The sequence below is a fragment of the Schistocerca cancellata genome, chromosome 1 (assembly GCF_023864275.1).
Source record: "Schistocerca cancellata isolate TAMUIC-IGC-003103 chromosome 1, iqSchCanc2.1, whole genome shotgun sequence".
Classification (NCBI taxonomy): Eukaryota; Metazoa; Arthropoda; class Insecta; order Orthoptera; family Acrididae; genus Schistocerca; species Schistocerca cancellata.
In genome coordinates, this window is record NC_064626.1 from 1,051,359,770 (window position 1) to 1,051,383,222 (window position 23,453).

The 23,453-nt window shown below is 45.6% G+C and overlaps 1 long non-coding RNA gene across 1 annotated transcript in view; it reads right to left on the reverse strand.

Moving 5' to 3' along the window:
- Positions 1-1,717: 1,717 nt before the first annotated feature.
- LOC126162933 (uncharacterized) overlaps positions 1,718-23,453 on the reverse strand; it is an 82,345-nt gene continuing 60,609 nt past the window's right edge. The window contains exon 3 of the long non-coding RNA XR_007535135.1: positions 1,718-2,293. This is a non-coding gene — a long non-coding RNA (uncharacterized LOC126162933). The remainder of the gene's footprint in view (positions 2,294-23,453) is intronic.

Here is a 23,453-nt window from a genome sequence, read left to right on the forward strand (position 1 = left end):
GTTGTCACACAGCTTCTGTTTCCTGCCACTGTGAATCCAGAGCGCTGCCGCGGTGTTAGTAGCGAGTGTGTGTAAAGGTGAACAATCCACCGGAACTTCCGTATGCTTCGAAAAATCACGAAGGACGTTTTTTTCTGACTGGTGAGTAAATCTCAAGAGGGTTTTTTTCTGGTGAACCTATAGGTTGAACTGAGGCGTTGCTGATGGCGGTTTCCGAAAGAGTTAAAAATGGTTCAAATGGCTCTGAGCACTAAGGGACTTAACTTCTGAGGTCATCAGACCCCTAGAACTTAGAACTACTTAAACCTAACTAACCTAAGGACATCGCGCACATCCATGCCCGAGGTAGGATTCGAACCTGCTACCGTAACGGTTGCACGGTTCCAGACTGAAGCGCCTAGAACCGCTCGGCCATCCGAAAGAGTGATTAACTGTGCTACCTCACTGGTTGTTTAAGATGTCTGGGATTTTGTGGTACACATTTTGATTTTATATCCCTTTGAAGCTAGTTTGGGTTGTTCGGTATTGTGTCAGTTAGCGCAGCTACACCATCAGATCACATCGAACAAGACCAACAAGGAATGTTTCACAATATCAACGGTCTCTTGATCACCGTGAATACATTTACATGACATTGTTTTGGAGGAGAACTATGCCTGTCAGTATCCTGCGAAGATCGTTGAAAGTAATGGCAGTGAGATACGCGTGTCCAACATGATAAAACAAAGGAAAAACTGGAGATGTCCAAACAAGGTTGATTCATGAACAACTTTGCTTCCATAAGGAACCACTGTGTACATCGACTGTAGACTGTCATAACGAAGGACAGAAACACAGCAATCAGTCCCAATCCCACTGGCATTTTATTGTTCTCGCATATCCAGATATGAGCTACAAATAACCGTCCTCAGTGCATTTGAATGAGCTACAATCAAACAAACTGGCAGCAGTGCATGTCACCGTATGACTTTGCTGGTGTATATGCAGATGCAGTCTGTCTCATAAAGCCGACTCAAAGCGACCACAGTAAAATTTAACCCACGTATCAGACAAACGAACGCCCAACACCTACATTCATGGTTGATTTTAAAAAAAATTGAACTACGGGGACTGTGCAGAAATTAGGGCTAATGCACAACATTTTTTTCTTCAACAATTATTTATTGAACATAATGAGAATTACCCACACGAAAGAGTAGTGTTTTATCTACACAACCTACTTTTCCACCTAGTCTCCATCCCGTTCTATGGCCTTCCTGCAGCGCGAAACAAGTACGTGTATGCTCTGTCGGTACAAATCCTTGTCCTGGTAGCGGAGCCAGTGCTTCAATGTGTCCTCAAAATGTCTTCCACGAATGCCATCCTTTAATGGCCCAAACAAGTGGAAGTCCGAGGGTCCCCACAGTTCCTTTCTCTGCAGTGAGAAATTCAATGACGGCACGTTGCTTGTAACATCATCACCTACAGACGCCATTTTGAAACTGTTCTGCAGCTACGCTATCTGTCGGAAGTGACGGAAACTTGGCGTGCTCACTCAGGAGACTTCGAACAATACATACGTAATGTTTTGTATTTGTAGCATTGTTTTCGGCTGAGGAAAAAGTGCGGTGCATTACTTTCTGGGCAACCCTCGTAATTACGTTTGAATAACTATTGGTACCTATAATAATAATCAGAACATTTGTTTTTCTTAAAGAATTCATTTTTTGTTCATACATTTAAGTTCATATTGCATGCAAGTAAAATTTACTTTCAAGTATTATTTTCTTCACAATGAATTTATTTTTTGAAGAATTTGTTCTTCCTATAGTATTTTGTGGTCAAAAAGCTAAGGTATTCGCTGCATTCACCAGAATCCCTGCAAGAATTGCACAAAAATAATAAAATAACAAAAAATAAATAAAACAACAAATTACAAATCAGAACTCAAAATCCTTGCCAACTAGCCCCTGTCTCCCTTACAGAAAGTAGCGATTGACAAGTTACAAACTAGTATCATATGGCACTTCTTCTAGTTTTGTGAGCAGGCAGTGGTGTATTGAGAACTGTGTTGATGCTGAAGGCGGGATACATTGGTTCGATCAGCGACAGCCACCGAACGAATGTCGCGTAACGGGAGCAGTGTCAGCTGCCGCCGCTTTATGGCCGCCCGTCAGAGCGTTCTCCTTGTAAGGCGACGTATGGCACCGACACGGCTGTCTATTCTCTCCCCTTCTGCTGCCGCACCACTTTCACTCGCCTTACCAACCTCTGACTTGTGCCTCATCTCATTCAGGTACTGCCAGCTATGCACCTGGAACAGCAACATTTGGTCAAGCCATTATAAAATTAACACAACATCCAGAACATAATGATACCATCATTATTAACTCGAGAGAGTGTTAAATAGCAAGTCTATGAAAGGTATTAATCGAAGCTAAAAAAAATCCGGACACATGAGTGACAGAATTCTCTTTGTTCTTTGCTTTCCTATCCTTCCACTCTTCGGCAATACCTAAAATTGATTTCAAAAAATATTATTGTTTTTACACTCTCAAAGACAAAAATAATAATATAAAAACGACGCACCACGATTGATTTATCGAATTGAACAGAAATCAGTAGACGTAGTGTACATATACAGACACACAGATGATTACAGTTTCAGAAAAAACTGGTCGATTTATTCAAGAGAAGGGGCTTCACAAATTGGTCAAGTCACCAACGTCTTGGTCCATCTCTGGCCCTAATGCAAGCTGTTATTCGACTTAGTACTGGAAGATAGAAGGGTTGGGTGTCCTCCTGAGGATCATCGTGCTAAATTCTGTCCAACTGACACGTTAGATCGGCAAAACCGCGAGCTGGTTGGATGACTTGCCCACAGTGCTCCAAAAGTTCTCACTAGGAGAGAGATTCAGTGACCTTGGGTTTGGCGGGGACGAAAGGTAAGCCCAGGATGGCTTGTTATGAAGGACAGCAAAACGGAACATAGAATATCGTCGACGTACAACTATGCTGTAGGGGTGACGCGGATGTAACCAAAGGGGTCCTGCTATGAAATGAAATGAAATGGTACTCCAGACCGTCACTCCTGGTTGTGGGGCGGTACGGCAGGCGACAGTCAGGATGGTATCCCACTTGGAACTGAGCCCAGATGACTAGCGAAGACGTTTCTGGAGGTGTCCCGGACAGCAGTGGGATACCATCATGAATGGTTCAAATGTCTCTAAGCACTATGGGACTTACATCTGAGGTCATCAGTCCCCTAGACTTAGAACTACTTATACCTAACTAACCTAAGGATATCACACACATCCATGCCCGAGGCAGGATTCGAACCTGCAACCGTAGCAGCCGCGTGGTTCTGGACTGAAGGGCCTAGAATCGCTCGATACCATCCTGACTTCACTCTTCATGTCACCCTACAACCAGGAGTGATGGTCTGGGGTAGCATTTCATCTCATAGCAGGACCCCTTTGGTTGCCACCAGATGAATCCTTACAGCAGAGCAGCAAGTCGATGATGTTCTACTCTGCATATTGTTGCCTTTCATGGCAACCCATCCTGGGCTTACATTTTATTAAGATAACGCCCGCCCGCATATTACGAGAGCTTCTACTGCCTGTCTTCGTGCTTAGCAACCCCTGCCATAGCCAAGATGGCCGCTGGATTTCTCCCCTGTCGGGAACGTTTGGTGTATTTACGAGCAGTATAAATCCTTCGTCGTGGTCTCCTTTTTTTTCTTGTAGTGTATTATACTGATTGTCCAGATTTCTCCACAAACAAAACAAAAAACAAATAAAGAAAATGCTGTTTACTTGCCAAGTGACACTAACCAACATGATTGTCTTTCCTCTAACGTCCTTATTTACGAAGATATAAACAGCACCCTACATTTTTTAATCGGTAATCCACTTACCTTCCTCCAGACACGTCCGAAAACGTATAACAGTTAGTTATTCATGGAAATCTGATGTTATGAGGATTGTAACACAAAACTGACTTCGACTCTCCACATTACCACTTAGTGCAGATACCTGGATTAACGTAATTCGTCCCGTTGCTGGAGCTGATAGCAAAACGGGAACACAAGGAAAATGCACTCAGGTCACTCAATCAGTCTTTTCAGTTGAAAATTCCTCTGAATACAACACACAACAATGAAAAGAAGGCAGGAATGTTATTCATCTACGAATTGTAAGTCAACAATCTTTTCTTATTTGTATTATAGGTACTTCTATATAGTACTATAGTATTTTTAAAATATATATTGTACACAATAAAGGCAGTCTTTGATTAAAAACTGCATAATCATTTTTTGTGGTTTAACTTAGGCGTAATGCTAATCTGGCATCTACCTTCCCGAAGTATGTTCTCTCGTCTTGTTGTGATGCTACAGGAAAAGGCAGGTTTAAATCCTAGCCGACGCAACCATCGTAGAATTCATAAAGACATGCGAGTACAGTTCTGTGGGCACAGCAGCATCTCCCAGCCAGTGAGAACTTCTCCGATATCTTTTTTCATCAGTGAATTTTTCTTACCAAACAAAAGAGAAGCAAATATAAGAACAAGTATTATTGATCCAGAGAAAACAGACGATTAATTTATTTCATCACAAATCAAGGCAAAGCAAAATACGGTTTCATAGGAAAACTGAAACGTAAATCTAATGTGGAGCATCAAGTTAAATAACCAGTATTAGGTTACTCTCGTTATTCATAAAAAATCTCATGTTTAACAACCTTCCAGTGCCAATAGGAAACGTCCGACAGATCATCAAAACTTTTCGGCAAATACCCCGAGGTATAAATTGCAGCAGGCGGGAAGCCACAGATCCCCCTGATATCATCTGTAGTACGTTCTAGGACCATGCAGATCATAAAACCCAAAAATCCTCCTCATGCCAAACATAAAATCATCTCTCATGTCACAAAACAAACCGCTACATCCTTGAAAACTCAAATACAAATATGGCCGAAACTAATTTTTTCCCCAACGAAAAATTTCCCATCTCGCAACGAAATAAACTTGTTTCACAAAAGATATGCACAAGACGTACAATAAAAAGGGCACTATAAAAGAATACAATTCTGGGGGAATGATACGTTATTTGTCACCTTACAAGTCACTTGCTTGATACTCATGAACATGTTTCGCCCAGATTCGCTGGTCGTTCTCGCTGAATGTAGCTACACTTCACTATCTAAAACATTTGTAAAAACAGACATCAGACTCATCCATCTTGGGATTATCACACCATGCGATTGTGAGACAGGCAGACATGGGCATAAAGACACTCATGTTCAACAAAAAAAAATCAACGGCGAGGCGCATCTCTCTCCAACACCCTACGCACAACTCTACTACTGATTGTTGCTCAAGGGGCGTACTGTATACAAAGAGTAGCAACAACAAGTGTTGAAAGAGAAATTACGTAAAATCTTATTGCTTAACACAAACAAGAACTTATGAGTAAGAAGTATGTAACAAACGTAATCACATAACTACATAATGATCACAAATTACACAATATAAACAACCCTACTGTAAAAAATATCTACAAATTCGAGAAGGTGTGTGTCACAATTACTTTCTCCAGCTGCTACCTGTCTAGAACAGCCACATTAGCAAAAACTAGGCATTTTACCCAGAATCGCCAGACGTATAGGGAGAATATCTTGTGAGATTTATTCTTCACTTTGCAGGAGAGGCGATGGTTTATCAGCAGTGCCTTCTGCCCAGGGTGGAAGAAACACTGCTTCACATCATTTGCATTCCTGCTCTGCCACCATAGTGTCACTTACTTGATGTTGGCAATTGACTCTGCAATCACCTGTCTATGCTTAGCCTGCTACTGTGACAGAAACGCAACCACTTCTCTGATTCTGTCCCCTGGTTCCTGATTGATTAAATACTTTGACTGGTGGCATCTTGGTTCAGTCGTGGGGGAGCTGATTCATCCCGAACTCGAAATCATTACTCATCATAAGTGTCGTATAATTTTTGTTGCAATAGACGTGACAAAACTTTCTCAAGTCTCTCGTGATTCCCTCAGTTGGGTTTGGTTGTGAGTGGTATGCGTCACTGGAGATACACTTTATTTTCCTCCTCCGTAACATTCTCTTCCTCACCTCCTCATTGCTTCCATTGCCAGAAAGCAAAGGTTTTACATGTCCGCTCATGTGGCTACTCATGACTGCAACTTTCTTCAAACTGACCAGGAGGTTGAGAAGTGTTCTTAAACTGAGCAATCCCCAGTTTAAGATGCAAGTTCTGCCTGCACTATATGTGAGGAAAATCCTCAACGAGAAATGCTTGTCATGAAATTCCTGCCCATTGACAGACACAGACCACTATGCTACACAAGATTCTCTTACCAAGGCCCTGTCTTGTGTTGACAAATGCGCCCCACTAGGCTTCATTGACGCTCACCCTGCTCTCCGATAGGATAGGGTCGCTCAGTCCCTCTGCTCAATTTCTCTATATTTCATTTTAGTGAGCAAACTCCTTAATTTGCGAGAAATGAACTAGTCCTGTGGCTTCAGCTATAGCTCGCTCCTCGAGAACTTGCACTCGAAAAGTGTGCATTCTTTGAGAAATTGAGGTGTGTGTCTCCTCTACTTTCCTCAAATTTTACTCTGTCTGCACCAGCCTGAACATACTTCTTTCTACTGCTTTTGTGACCTTGTCCAGTTTACATCAAATGATTTCAAATGGAAATCGACTATTCTGTGTAGCTCTGCCATCTCTTACCTAAACTGCACGTTCTCCTGCTCTTCTTTTCTGTCTACTTAAGCCGTCCTCTCTCTCTCCTGCATTACTTTCCTATCTGTTTCTCCTTTCCTGTCCCTCTCTTGTGACTCTTTTCTGTCTATCTTTTCTATCCGGCACTCGATAACGTTTGTTTGCCCAGACTGGTATGTCACCGATTATTCCTGAATTCGAGCTGCTCTGTGCTATGGTTGACTCTGTTTGGACGGTTTTCTGACTTTGAGGCAATGCAGTTGCTATGGATACCTGCCTCTCAGAAAATTTCAACATGATTTCCTCCGATTCCATTGGATCTTAAGGACTAAAAACTTTCCTTGCCTCTCTGAATCACACCGACTAGCCCCAACCATGATTTCAAAAGTGAAATAAAATGATCTATCACTATCAAAAATTTGACGCAAATAAGTCTCTGTAAATAGCGGATGGAACGTTCTACCTGTTATTCAATTCCTCGACGATAGAAACCCATTCCTTGGTCACGGAGTCATTCCAAAACCTGACAGTTTGTGATCGGTGTCGATGGACTTCCTCCCCGATCAACATTTTTCAAATTTGCGTGGCCTTGGTCAAATTGTTGTAGCGGCTTGGCGCGACATTGCATTTGGTTCGTATGCTGCCAGAATTTCATCGTGCGCAAGTTAGACATTTTGCCCGTAAGAATCGCAGTGTTCCACATACTTCAATTTCGGAGTGCGTTTCCAATTGCCGCGTCACTTCACTGACACGTTGTGGTGCACCTGTTATCCGCATCTCAGCAGAACTGTGTCTTCGAGAAACCAAGGACATGTACCCTCTTCTGATTATGCACCACTCTTGTTGTGCGATGGTCGTAACTTAGGAAGACAAGTGTAACTTACTTTTCGAAGTCCCCACACATAGAGAAAAAGTATAACACGTTTAAAACAACGTTAATGCTATTTTCGTTTTTTTTTCTCACTACATAGGGGAGACCCAACCATGAAGATGGTACCCAACGACCACAGATAACTACCACTACTACTTTCAAGAGCTAGCACGGTTGAATGAGACAATGTGGAAGAAAAGAAAACGGTCTGAGTTTTGACAACCATGACGACGTCCATTGTCAGATAACACTGAGTGTTTGTCACTTATTGGCCACAAACGAAATGGCACCCAAGCTACTGACTCGAACTTTCTCTTCTGCTCTGCTATCCTGTGGGGTTACCGAACTCTAAAACCTACTACGAGAACCAGTTTGCGGCTATTGCAAATTATTTCCAGAACAGCTCAGTTACAGAAGACAGGAAAGAACGATCAATCGATTGGCTAGAGGACTGCATTTCTGAGGCTGTACTTCTAGCCGGCAGTTATGTTACATATCGCCAAGATTGCTGTAAATGAACTTACCAGTAACTTTTTCAAGTAGTGGGTGAAGATCTGGAGAAGTTTGGAGGCTGGTATTCAGTTATGACGAAAGCGGCACGTGTGGTGTGGTAGTCTGGGGCGGTGATACTTGGTTTACTCGCAGACCATCTTGTCAATGGCAAAAGGAACGCAGCTGATCATGGAGGAAATAGCCAACACCTTGCTCTCCATAATGCGGCACCAGTTTGAAACTGAACCTCCTCAGTATCGGCATTAAAATATTCCCTTCCGCAAAGCAAAGTCTGTGGTTCGAAGGAAGTGAGGTAGATATGCAACACTGACCGTTTAGTCATAGCTTGTACGCTACCGAACATATTCAGTATGGACGACAGCCACGGGTGAACTCCAGTTTGTGTGGGTTGTCATTTTCTCTCTTTCCTTTTCAATATTTTAGCAAGCAGGTAAAAGCCCTTGGTATACTGTCTTTCATTATATAAGTTACTGCATTTTTTTTAAATTGATTGTATCATCGTTGCATGGAAATGCTCTCAGTACCATGAAATTTATTCGTATCACCAAAACAGATATTATACGGGTGAACATTGATAAAACTGACAGTTTGTAATGACAGATTCCTGAATGTTCATGGAGGAAAAAAGGACTTATGAACATGTGTCCGGAAATGCATAGTCGCCACGCTAGATGGCGCTGACAAATGAAAGTTCCTCTGATCACATGTCGTGTGTTCCTTGTGTGTTGCAGGCTGTGTGGTTGACGCAGCGTATTGTAAGCAGCAGAATGGTCCGTTATTCATGTCAGAAACAAGTCGAGATTGTGTTTTTGTACGGAAAGTCAGATGGAAACGGTCGACAGGCAGCACGGCTATATCAAAACAAGTACACTCAGTGACACCAAACACATGTTACAACATTTCAAGCCATTTTTGGCTTGTATGAGCACGGGTTCTTTCAGACAGACGAACGTGTAGGGAGGTCCATACACCAGATATGGAAAAAGATTCTACGGGATATTGAGATGTACTATAGTACAAGTTCCAGGCAACTGGTCCGCAAACATGGTGTAAGCCAAAGTACCATTATGTATCTCCTGCATGACAACCGCTACTATCCCTATCAACGATTACCAGAGGCGGATTTCTCTCTACGGGAATGACATTGTCGTTGGGTTTTGCACCCGACCATCACAATTATGGGATTTCTGTCATCAGTTCTCTTTGCTGACAAAGCAATCTTTACCAGAAGTGACATTATCAATCTGCATTACGTCATCTGTGGGCTACAGACAATCCTTGGCGAATAGTTGTGGCGTTTCATCAGCATCGGTTCAGCATCAACGTGTGGGCAGGTATTCTTTGGCGTTCATATTCTTGGACCGGTTATTATTCCACAACGCCTCGACGGAGGAGTGTACATGGATTTCCTGCGAAATACTCTGCCTGCGCTGCTTGAGACTGTGGCTTTGGCAATACGACAGGTTATGTGATTTCTGCATCACGGAACACCACCCCACTTCCGCATTACAGTTCGCCGACATTCAACAACATCTTCCCTGTAGGGATGGTAGGTTGCGGAGAACCCTGCAGCATGACCTGCTAGATCACCGATCTTAAACCTCTGGATTTTTCTCTCTGAGGGCGTGTGAAAAGCTTTGTATATGCTGAACCACTTTAACAGCGTGTTCACGACTCCTGTGAAGCTATCTACAGAGGGGCCGAAACGTGCGAAAGAGTGCGGCAACCGGTGATGCGACGTGTGAACACGTGCACTGCATCTCTTGGATTTTACTTTGGGCATATGTGAAACTTCCCCTTTGTATGTAAAGAATGACAGTGCTGGAAAAACTGTTACGTTATTTGATTTTCAAACAGCTGAGAAAAACTGAACGTACTCAGACATTTCTCTCTTTACTTATTCTGATCAACACTAAACTGACACACAATATTTTTAGCGCAACGCAGTCTGACTTTCAACAATCCCTACAAAAGAATGGCCCTGACTAACATTAACCTATACCTTTCACAAATCACTTACCTCACCAAAAATCTTCGTTACTCGAACTACTACAACACAGCGAGCGCCACTACTGCCAGCTAAATAAAAGATTCTAACTACTGAACGCACTAACTACTGATAGGCACAGTTAGCAAATGAAAGATTTTGATAGAGAACAAAACAATGTATTAATTTAATAGTGTTCAAAAGTCATAATATATACATCAGTTCATGACATCCAGTCTTACAAATTTATACTTTCTGATGGACACACGTCCGGATTGTCCGCTCTCAAAATTCTGCCATCTCTCTCCCCACAATCACCACTGCTGGCCGCTCACCTCCAACTGCGCAGCGCTACGCGCTGTTCACATCCAGCTGCCCAACACTACAATGGTGAATATTCCAACAATGCAAACCAGCCACAGACTGCACACAGCAAAGTCAGTAATTTTCATACAGAGCTCTACGTGACGTTACCAACATAAAAACCTAAACAGCCTACTTACATAGTTAGTAAATGAAAGATTCTGATAGAGAACAAACAATGTATTTACCTTAATAGTGTTCAAAATTCATAATATATACGCTACTGGCCATTAAAGTTGCTACACCAAGAAGAAATGCAGATGATAAACGGGTATTCATTGGACAAATATATTATACTAGAAGTGACATGTGATAACATTTTCACGCAATTTGGGTCCATAGATCCTGAGAAATCAGTACCCAGAACAACCACCTCTGGCCGTAATGACGGCCTTGGTACGCCTGGGCATTGAATCAAACAGAGCTTGGATGACGTGTACAGGTACAGCTGCCCATGCTGCTTCAACACGATACCACAGTTCATCAAGAGGAGTGACTGGCGTATTGTGACGAGCCAGTTGCTCGGCCACCATTAACCAGACGTTTTCAATTGGTGAGAGATCTGGAGAATGTGCTGGCCAGGGCAGCAGTCAAACGTTTTCTGTATCCAAAAAGGGCCTTACAGGACCTGCAACATGTGGTCGTGCAGTATCCTGCTGAAATGTAGGGTTTCGCAAGGATCGAATGAAGGGTAGAGCCACGGGTCGTAACACATCTGAAACGTAACGTCCACTGTTCAAAGTGCCGTCAATGAGAACAAGAAGTGACCGAGACGTGTAACCAACGGCACCCCTTACCATCACGCCAAGTGATACGCCGCCGCGAGGGATTAGCCGAGCGGTCTAAGGCGCTGCAGTCACGGACTGTGCGGCTCATCCCGGCGGCGATTCGAGTCCTCCCTCGGGCATGGGTGTACGTGTTTGTCCTTAGGATAATTAAGGTTAAGTGGTGTGTAAGCTTAGGGACTGATGACCTTAGCAGTTAAGTCCCATAAGATTTCACACACTTTTGAACAAGTGATACGCCAATACGGCGATGACGAATACACGCTTCTAATGTGCGTTTACTGCAATGTCGCCAAACACGGATACGACCATCGTGATGCTGTAAACAGAAGCTGGATTCATTCGAAAAAATGACGTTTTGCCATTCGTGCACCCAGGTTCGTCGTTGAGTACGCCATGGCAGGCGCTCCTGTCTGTGATGTAGTGTCAAGGGTAACCGCAGCCATGGTCTCCGAGTTGATAGTCCATGCTGCTGCAAACGTCGTCGAACTGTTCGTGCACATGGTTGTTGTCTTGCAAACGTCCCTATCTGTTGACTCAGGGATCGAGACGTGGCTGCACGATCTGTTACAGCCATGCGGATAAGATGCCTGTCATCTCGACTACTAGTGATACGAGGCCGTTGGGATCCAGCACGGCTTTTCGTGTTACTCTCCTGAACCCTCCGATTCCATATTCTGCTAACAGTCATTGGATCTCGACCAACGCGAGCAGCAATGTCGCGATGCGATAAACCGCAATCGCGATAGGCTACAATCCGACCTTTATCAAAGTCGGAAACGTGATGGTACGCATTTCTCCTCCTTACACGAGGCATCACAACAACGTTTCATCAGGCAACGCCGGTCAACTGCTGTTTGTGTATGAAAAATCGGTTGCAAACTTTCCTCATGTCGGCACGTTGCAGGTGTCGCCACCGGCGCCAACCTTGTGTGAATGTTATGAAAATCTAATGATTTGGATATCACAGCATCTTCTTCCTGTCGGTTAAATTTCGCATCTGTAGCTCATAATCTTCGTGGTGTAGCAATTTTAATGGCCAGTAGTGTAAATAAAAGATTCTAACTACTGAAGGCAGAAACTACTGATAGTAGCAAATCAAAGATTTTGATAGCGAACAAACAATGTATTTCCTTTTATGGTGTTCAAAAGTCATTATATATATATATAATCAGTTCATGACATCCAGTCTTACAAATTTCCATTTTCTGACGGATGCACGTCCAGATCGTCCGCTCATAGTAACCTCTCAAAACTCTAGCGTCTCTCTCCCCACGACCACCACTGTCGGCGACTCACCTCCAACTGCCCAACGCTACGCGCTGTTCACATTCCACTACCCAGCGCTACACTAGCGAATATTCCAACAATGAGTCCAACCAGCCACAGACTGCACACAGCACAGTCAGCGATTTTCATACAGAGCACTACGTGGCGTTATCAACTTACATAAGTTGTGAGGTGGAGGCGGCGCAGCTCTTTGCTGCATTCCGGGACGATTTGTTATCGTTTGCACGCACCTCTTGCACTTGTGGACATATGTTCATAGACCTGAGGAATCCGTTCCTGCAGTTTGTCGGTATTATTCATGTTCACCTTGTGTACAATAGCGCGTAATTTTAATTCAGACATGGTTCAAATGGCTCTGAGCTCCATGGGACTTAATTTCTGAGGTCATCAGTCCCCTAGAACTTAGAACTACATCAACCTAACTAACCTAAGGACATCACACACACCCATGGCCGAGGCAGGATTTGAACCTGCGACCGTAATTTTAGTGTGTGTGTTCTTAATAGCGACTATAAAACAAATGAATGATTTCAGCATGACACACTGCGTGATACATATCAGCTATTGAATTATTACTTTTTACAATGTCTTCTTTTTTTTTTTTTTTTTTTTTTTTTTTTACAAATGAGTCACAGGTGTACAACACTGAATAACGGGGTTCTCTTACGGTCGCTGGCCGCCGCTTAAGTTGTGGTGGTCGCTGGCTCAGCGTCTGTGGTTGATCTGAGGGCTGATACTGCGATGATTACACACACACGTTTTGACAAGGACAGGACCCAGGAAAAAAATTAAATATTTCCAATCCCCTAGTTCAGACCAAAGTATTAGAAAGCTTTTCCTTGGTTTTAACACGAATGCAAAAATGGAAATCCTTTCCAATATATTCGCATTTGGGTTTTCTTCTGAAGTCTACAACGGATCATTGTCGTGAGAATGGAATGAAAGATGCAAAAGCAAATATTAAAAAAAAAAATACTCGCTCGGTGGCCATACGGAGCCGCAGGAGTACTTCATCAGATACCTATGTCACGTAAGCCTCCCACACCCACACTTGAGTTTCTGAAGAAGAAAAGTGCAGGGAAATCGGCGGCCGCGAAAGCCTGAGTCACATCAGCGGGTGCTAAGAGCTTCCTTTTGTGGACAGTGCCAGATGAGAGAGAGAGGTGAATCTGCAGCGCAGAGGCGTCGGCGGACGGAGGCGGCGCGAAGCTGGATTAGGAGTGGGAGGTGGGTTTCGCGAGTGCAGCACGCCGCGGCCGGCTCCGCGCCCACGCAGCCGGGCCTCAGTGGCCAGTGGGATGGGTCGGCCGTGCGGCTGGGGGAGGGGGAACAGCCGCGGCACGCGCGGACCGGTCGCGCACGTGCTGCCGCCTGGCGCCCACGCCGACAAGCTCGCGCGCCGAGTCCTGCCTGCCTGCCAGCCTGCCTACATCCTCCACCAGCTGCTGGTCCCACCGACGCATCGTACCATCACGTTGTACCTTCCACCGTCGACATGTAACAAGCCAGGAAGTCACTGCGAGCACATCCTTTGGACGTTAGTCTGCCAGGATGAAAATCTTATTATTTATTCCTCTGTTAGTGGAGCTATTCTGCATCTACATCTACATCCATACTCCGCAAGCCACCTGGCGGTGTGTGGCGGAGGGTACTTTGAGTACCTCTATCTGTTCTCCCTTCTATTCCAGTCTCGTATTGTTCGTGCAAAGAAAGATTGTCGGTAAGCCTCTGTGTGGGCTCTAATCTCCCTGATTTTATCCTTACGGTCTCTTCGCCAGATATACGTATGAGGGGCCAATATACTGCTTCACTCCTCGGTGAAGGTATGTTCTCGTAACTTCAACAAAAGCCCGTACCGAGCTACCGAGCTTCTCTCTTGCAGAGTCTTCCACTGGAGTTTATCTATCATCTCCGCAACGCTTTCGCGATTACTAAACGATCCTGTAACGAAGCGCGCTGCTCTCCGTTGGATCTTCTCTGTTTCTTATATCAACCCTATCTGGTACGGATCACATACTGGTGAGCAATATTCAAGCAGTGGGCGAACAAGTGTACCGTAACCTACTTCCTTTGTTTTCGGATTGCATTTCCCTAGGACTCTTCCAATGAATCTCAGTCTGGCATCTGCTTTACCGACGATCAACTTTATATCATCATTCCATTTTAAATCACTCCTAATGCCTACTCCCAGAAATTTATGGAATTAACTGCTTCCAGATGCTGACCTGCTATATTGTAGCTAAATGATAAACGATCTTTCTTTCTATGTATTCGCAGCACATTACACTTGTCTACATTGAGATTCAATTGCCATTGCCTGCATCATGCGTCAATTCGCTGCAGATCCTCCTGCATTTCAGTACAATTTTCCATTGTTACAACGTCTCGATATACTATAGCATCATCCACAAAAAGCCTCAGTGAACTTCCGATGTTATCCACAAGGTCATTTACGTATATTGTGAATAGCAACGGTCCTAGGACACTCCCCTACGGCACACCTAAAGTCACTCTTACTCCGCAAGACTTCTCTCCATTGCGAATGACATACTGTGTTCTGTTATGTAGAACTCTTCAATCGAATCACACAATTGGTCTGATAGTCAATATGCTCTTACTGTGTTCATTAAACGACTGTGGGGAACCGTATCGAACGCCTTGCGGAAATCAAGAAACACGGCATCTACATGGGAACCCGTGTCTATGGCCCTCTGAGTCTCGTAGACGAATAGTACGAGCTGGGTTTCACACGATCGTCTTTTTCGAAACCCATGCTGATTCCTACAGAAAAGTCGTTATACTCGAACACAATACGTGTTCCATAATTCTACAACTGATCGACGTTAGAGATATAGGTCTAAGGTTCTGTACATCTGTTCGACGTCTCTTCTAGAAAACGGGGATGACTTGTGCCCTTTTCCAATCCTTTGGAACGCTACGCTCTTCTAGAGACCTACGGTACACAGCTGCAAGAAAGGGGGCAAGTTCCTTCGCGTACTCTGTGTAAAATCCTGTTTTGAGCGATTTTAATTGTTTTTCTATCCCTCTGTCATCTATTTCGATATTTTGTCATGTGTGCCACAATCTAGAGAAGGAACTACAGTGCAGCCTTCCTGGTGTAGCCTATACGAATATGATGGCCAAATACGCAAATACATTTATGTTCCAGAAGATACCTTAAACTTTATGGCGGTGGCGCATAGAGCACCAGTTCAGTTTCTTGGCTTCTGTATTCCATTTGAAGGATACCACACCTCAGCTAGCTAAAGATGAGAAGTAAATTTGTAGGCTTACGCGTCAGGTGTCATTTTGTCTTCTTGGTTGTACCGCTGTATCATCAAATAAAATATTTAAAATATTGGGATGATAAAACAGCGATCACTTCACATGTATTGCAGGAGCCGTCACTGCGCTCCTGTGAAGCTTCGCAGCAGCCTTCTTCAGGTAATAGAGATGTCCACTGAAACATGATAAACAATCGCTCGGGGGAAGGGGAGTCTGTGCTCGATACCTAACGAAGACATCTAGGAAAGTTGTTGAAATAGTGCCAAAACAAACGCATGCAGTATCCATTATAATTATCCAGGCTGCTATGACGTGATCGGTTGATGAATTCTGTGTCAATTCCCAACGTTTCGTCCTCGTCTGCGGAGGACATCTTCAAGGGGGTCTGTAGCTCGATGGAAGGTCCAACACCCCCACTGGCTAGCTACTGAGTGTGACTTTCAGTAGCTAGCCAGAGGGTGTGTTGGACCTTCCATTAAGCTACAGTCCCCATTGAAGACGTCCTCCGCAGACGGGGACGAAACGTTGGGAATTGACACAGAATTCGTCAATCGACCGCGGCGTAACAGCTCGGATAATTACAATGGACATGACATGTCCGGCCGTGAAAGTCTACGGTTTAGTATCAAACGCATGCAAGCCATCAGTTTCGTTAAAAAAGCCTCATGGATCACACTGCTGAGCTTTCAGTTGTATTCCTTACTCGGCCCAATATTCACAGGCTTCCTCTGAAGTCAAGGAGAATTTTCTGGTCGTTATTTGGCTTGCGGAGAAGAAGAACTAGTAGCATTTGAAACGTGGTGCTAGCGAAGATGGACAAAAATAAAGTGGAGAGCCGGCCGCGGTGGCCGTGCGGTTCTGGCGCTGCAGTCCGGAACCGCGGGACTGCTACGGTCGCAGGTTCAAATCCTGCCTCGGGCATGGGTGTGTGTGATGTCCTTAGGTTAGTTAGGTTTAAGTAGTTCTAAGTTCTAGGGGACTTATGACCTAAGATGTTGAGTCCCATAGTGCTCAGAGCCATTTGAACCATTAAAGTGGAGAACATGCGGAATGAGGAAACAGCCCTATGGAAGACTCTTCCAAGGAGAAGGATGAGGCTGGTACGAAATCTTGCATCTCAATGACCACAATCCTCTCCAGGAAGGGAAATCTGACGTGCCTGAGTCTACCTTCCTTTGCTTGGAAATGATCCGCGAAGTGAAACCACCGAGGCCGACGAGAAAGACATATCGCGGCGCGTACGTCACAGCCCGTGTCAGTGCACATTTTACGAGTGTCAGCAACCGTCTCCGATGGGGAGCGAGTATCTATTGCAGACGAATTTAGTAATTCTGAAGGGCGCGTTTAAATACATGCAAGCTCTCGATAGCACACGACAAAGATAAGACCTACAACGGTACCTTTTCATTGATATTCGAACCGGCCTGCAGGGGGCCGAGCGTTCGCAAAGTATGGCGGACAAGGCTACTAGTGTGACGTCACAATATATACACCTACATCTACATCGACACTCCGCAACCCACCTTATGGCGGGTACCGGAGGTTACCCCTTTCTACTACTAGTCATATCTTTTCCTGTTCCACTCGCGAACAGAGCGACGAAAAAAAACGACTACGTTCAAACAAATTTCGGGCTTGCAGCCGGTCGTCGTTCAATACTTCGCACGATATTTCAACTGGGCACCTGCCAGTCATCTTCAGGTGAGCCGTCTGACTGGAGAAAACGTCCTCCGTTCCGCAATATATAGAGTACTGTAACTATTCTGCGAATGAGTCGAAAATTTGATAGATGAACCACACTGCCCACCGGCAGCACCCTCGCTGGTTGAATAGCGGAACTCAGTCTCCCTCTGCGTTGCTGTTTGCCACGGCCGTCGACGCACTCTGTCGTCTTCGATTTGAGCAAATCGAGGAGAGGATGGGATTCCATGCACTGTCCAGCTGGTAGTCGCTGTCACGGTTTAACAGATTTTCCGCCAGTCGTATTTATACGGATTCTTTAATAATGGAATCCCATAATGGAGTCTGTTACTACGAAAGGCCGGAATTTACAAGATACCGTGCCAATGTGGTATGGCTTACATAGGTAAAACCACACGCACCGTGGAAGAACGCTGAACTGAACATCAACGTTACACCTGCCTTTTGCAGCCAAGCAAGTCCGCTATTGCTGAACATTGTATTTCTACTGGACATTCAATGGAGTTAGAGAAAACAATGATTTTGTCCACACCAACGTCTTTCTGAGACTCCATTATTAAATAATTGAACGGTCAATTCGCCGGGAAAATTTTAAAATTGGCTGTCTCTATGCTTCCGTAAGAGTTCTAATTTCTCGTATCTTATGTTCGTAGTCGTTACGCGCAATGTGTGTTGTAGGCAACAGGGTCCTTCTGCAGTCAGCTTGAAATGCCGGTTCTCTAAGTGTCCTCAGTAGTGTTCCTCGAAAAGAATGTCGCCTCGTCTCCAGGGATCCATGTGAGATCCCGATGCAAAAAATGGTTCAAATGGCTCTGAGCACTATGGGACTTAACAGCTGTGGTCATCAGTCCCCTAGAACTTAGAACTACTTAAACCTAACTAACCTAAGGACATCACACACATCCATGCCCGAGGCAGGATTCGAACCTGCGACCGTAGCAGTCTCGCAGTTCCGGACTGCGCGCCTAGAACCGCGAGACCACCGCGGCCGGCATCCCGATGCATCTCCGTAACATTATCCGCTTGCTTAATTCAGTGGTAATGTGTTTGTCTACCGTGCAGCGGACCCGGGTTCGATTCCTGGTCCACTTGGAGATTTACTCTGCTCGTGGACTGGGTGTTGTGTTGTCCTCATCGTCCTTTCATCAGCATCACCGACACGCAAGTCGCCCAATGTGGCGCCACCTGAATTAAGACTTGCACCCGGAGACCGAACTTCCCCGGATGGAGCATCCCGGCCATCAATGCCACACGATTATTTTTTCCGTAACATTTGTGTTGATCGAACCTACCAGTAACTAATCTAACAGCCCGCCTCTGAGTTGCTTGATGTCTTCCTCAAATCCAACCTGTTACAGATCCCAAACACTCGAGCAGTACTCAAGAATAGGTGCCACTAGAGTCCTATATGGGGTCTCCTTTACAGATGGACCACACTTTCCTAGAATTCTCCCAATTCACCGAAGTCGACCGTTCGCCTTTCTTGCCACAATCCTCACATGCTCGTTCCATTTCATTTCGCTTTGTAAGTTTGCGCTCAGATATTAAATGACGTGGCTGTGTCAATCAGGACACTACTAACGCTGTAACCGAATATTACTGTTTTCTTTTCTTACTTATCCGTATTAATTTCCATTTTTCTACATATGCAGCTAGCTGTCATGCATCACACGAACTACAAATTTTCTCTAAGTCAACTTCGACACCTTATGGTACATTACAACATCATCAGCAAACAACCACAGACTGATGATCACCCTGTCCGCCAAAAGAAATGCTCACTATTTTTCTAAAAATACAGTTTTCATTCTGCATGTGTGAAAGTTTTACAGTGTGTAGATGCATCCTTCCCGCTTGTTTCCAAACTTAGTTCAACCTGTTCCCGTGAGTGGCGCCGTCACAGCATGTCTTCAAGATGGCTGCTACACTTCGCTTTCGTCAGAAGCAACGTGCTGTCATAGAATTCCTGTGCTGTGAAAACGAGACAGTGGGAAACATCCACAAGAGGTTGAAAAAGGTGTATGGAGATGCTGCTGTCGATCGCAGTACAGTTAGTCGGTGGGCAAGTGGAACCACCATAAATTCTGATGCATATGTGACGACACTGAAGAAAGTTCAAGCTCGACTGAGTCGTGTTCGAGCGCATCGGCAAAAGCGGGATGTTTTGCTGTTGCACGACAATGCACGGCCACATGTCAGCCAAAAAACCGCGGAAGCGATCACAAAACTCGGATGGACAACACTGAAACACGCGCCTTACAGTCGTGACCTGGCTCCATGTGACTATCATCTCTTTGGGAAACTGAAAGACTCTCTTCGTGGAACAAGGTTTGAAGATGATATGATGACTCCCTTGTGCACGCTGCCAAACAGTGGCTCCAAGAGGTTGGTCCAGAATTTTGCCGTGCGGGTATACAGGCGCTGGTTCCAAGATGACGTAAGACAGTTGAGAGGGACGGAAATTATGTGGGGAAATGAAAATATTATTCCTAAAGGATGTATCTACACATTGTAAAACTTTCAAACATGTAGAATAAAAGACGGATTTTAAAAAAATAGTGTGCATTTCTTTTGGAGTGACCCTCGTATTTATGTATACAGAGAACAGTAGCAGTCCTACCACACTTCCCTGGGACACTCCTAACGAAACTCTTGACTCTGACGAACACTCGCTGTCGAGTACAACATACTGTCTTCTACACTCCTGGAAATGGAAAAAAGAACACATTGACACCGGTGTGTCAGACCCCCCATACTTGCTCCGGACACTGCGAGAGGGCTGTACAAGCAATGATCACACGCACGGCACAGCGGACACACCAGGAACCGCGGTGTTGGCCGTCGAATGGCGCTAGCTGCGCAGCATTTGTGCACCGCCGCCGTCAGTGTCAGCCAGTTTGCCGTGGCATACGGAGCTCCATCGCAGTCTTTAACACTGGTAGCATGCCGCGACAGCGTGGACGTGAACCGTATGTGCAGTTGACGGACTTTGAGCGAGGGCGTATAGTGGGCATGCGGGAGGCCGGGTGGACGTACCGCCGAATTGCTCAACACGTGGGGCGTGAGGTCTCCACAGTACAACGATGTTGTCGCCAGTGGTCGGCGGAAGGTGCACGTGCCCGTCGACCTGGGACCGGACCGCAGCGACGCACGGATGCACGCCAAGACCGTAGGATCCTACGCAGTGCCGTAGGGGACCGCACCGCCACTTCCCAGCAAATTAGGGACACTGTTGCTCCTGGGGTATCGGCGAGGACCATTCGCAACCGTCTCCATGAAGCTGGGCTACGGTCCCGCACACCGTTAGGCCGTCTTCCGCTCACGCCCCAACATCGTGCAGCCCGCCTCCAGTGGTGTCGCGACAGGCGTGAATGGAGGGACGAATGGAGACGTGTAGTCTTCAGCGATGAGAGTCGCTTCTGCCTCGGTGCCAATGATGGTCGTATGCGTGTTTGGCGCCGTGCAGGTGAGCGCCACAATCAGGACTGCATACGACCGAGGCACACAGGGCCAACACCCGGCATCATGGTGTGGGGAGCGATCTCCTACACTGGCCGTACACCACTGGTGATCGTCGAGGGGACACTGAATAGTGCACGGTACATCCAAACCGTCATCGAACCCATCGTTCTATCATTCCTAGACCGGCAAGGGAACTTGCTGTTCCAACAGGACAATGCACGTCCGCATGTATCCCGTGCCACCCAACGTGCTCTAGAAGGTGTAAGTCAACTACCTTGGCCAGCAAGATCTCCGGATCTGTCCCCCATTGAGCATGTTTGGGACTGGATGAAGCGTCGTCTCACGCGGTCTGCACGTCCAGCACGAACGCTGGTCCAACTGAGGCGCCAGGTGGAAATGGCATGGCAAGCCGTTCCACAGGACTACATCCAGCATCTCTACGATCGTCTCCATGGGAGAATAGCAGCCTGCATTGCTGCGAAAGGTGGATATACACTGTACTAGTGCCGACATTGTGCATGCTCTGTTGCCTGTGTCTATGTGCCTATGGTTCTGTCAGTGTGATCATGTGATGTATCTGACCCCAGGAATGTGTCAATAAAGTTTCCCCTTCCTGGGACAATGAATTCACGGTGTTCTTATTTCAATTTCCAGGAGTGTATAACTTCTTCCTCAAGGCTGTCACAAATCTGTGAAACTATTCCATATGCTGGTATCCTCATCAACAGCCTGCAGTGGGGCACCGTGTCAAACGCTTTCTGGAAATTTAGAAATATGGAATCCGCCTGTTGCCCTTCACCAATAGTTCGCAGTATATTACGTGAGAAAAGGACAAACTGAGTTGCGCACGAGCCTTTATTTCTAAAACGATGCTGATTCGTGGACATGTTTGTCGTCGGCCCCGAACTCCACGTCGTGAAGTCGCGAAATTCTACCAGACCCGTGGTCCACGTCCTCTTTCACGTCCCGTGTGAGGGCGGCCTTCTGATGGAGCTGGAATTTCTAGGATGTTTGGCGATGTCGACAGGTATGCGGAGGCGGGACGGACGGCGGTCTTCAGCGAGACTCGGCTGCCGGCAGGGGGTGGACGGGCCGCGTGGGGTGCGGGCAGCCTTTAACAGACCCGTCCGCGGCCGGCAGTGACGTCTTAATTGTAATTAGCGGGTCCGCTCTCGCAGCCGCGCGCGCCCCGAGTCCTCCTGGAGCGGTCGCCGGCTGAGCCCGGCGCCGCGTGGGCCGGCCGCGCATTTCCATAAACATCGGCGCCGCTCGCGCTACACGCGTTCCTCTCGCTCGCCCCATAAATCATGCCGCCGCGCTCAAAAACCGAGCCGGCCCGAATATTACCAAAAGGAGGAGCTCGGGCCGAGCGGGCAGGAAGGGGCGCGCGCCAAGCCAAACAAGAGCGCCCGCTAATGCCGCCGGACTTTACTTTTAATAAAAACGGGTATCAGTTTGGCGCTGCTGCTGCTGCTGCTGCCGCATAATTAGTTTTCGGGTAAACGATGGACCGGGCCGCCCACTGGTTAGCCTCGGCCGGCTTCTAATGGAATTCACCTGTCACCGCGCCACTTCCTGCCCTAAACCCCTCTGACGTCTCATTCCGTAATTGTGATACTACCTCACTCACTGTTACCCGAGAATACCCATTCCAGTGAAGGCGCTACACGTGTCCTATTCCGCTGACGGCAGGCGAAAGTAAGGCGTCTGTAAGGGTTTAGCTTATGTGGCAAGTCACCTGTTCCATGCTGATATCAGCGCTTCATCAATATGCTACTTTGTCGAAAAGCGACATTTTGGGATCATGGCTGTGTACAAAATACAGGTTGATTCTTGCAGAGAAGAAAACAGCAAACCAAACACTTTTCAGAATGCTATATTCACATGAACAGCACCGTTACCGGTTTCGAACCGGCAGGTTCATCGTCAGACAGCTTGTTAACATTTCGACGCAACACGAAGCAGTGCATAAAATATAACTGCTTGCTTAGTCATGCAATACCTTCAACTAACTATCACATTTTAATGTATTGTCCACTGCTGTCGTATTTCTTTATATGCATGTATCATTCCATCACTTACTTTGTTTCCAATGTATACCAAAATAGTTTCATAATATCATAGCAATAACATTTTATAACAAACTTGCTTTTTATTTTTTAGTTTAATTGTAATCAGTTCTCATATAATATAAATTGAAAGTAACAAAAAGTTTTGTAGTTTGTAAATTTCTATTGTAACGTCAACATTTATATCGAAATATCTCTGAAAGAGAAATTCTTTGGCATTGTTATGGTTGTGTGATATCGCAATCTTTTTATACATCGTTCCACGTGGCAAAACTTTTTGGTGTGTGTGAACGGCCCTAGTCTTCCATATCCTCGCTACTGCATGAACACAAGCAGTCAGCATTGGAACGTAATGGCGCGGGATTTTCGACGCAAGTAACCATAACTTTTCATTCTAATAATTT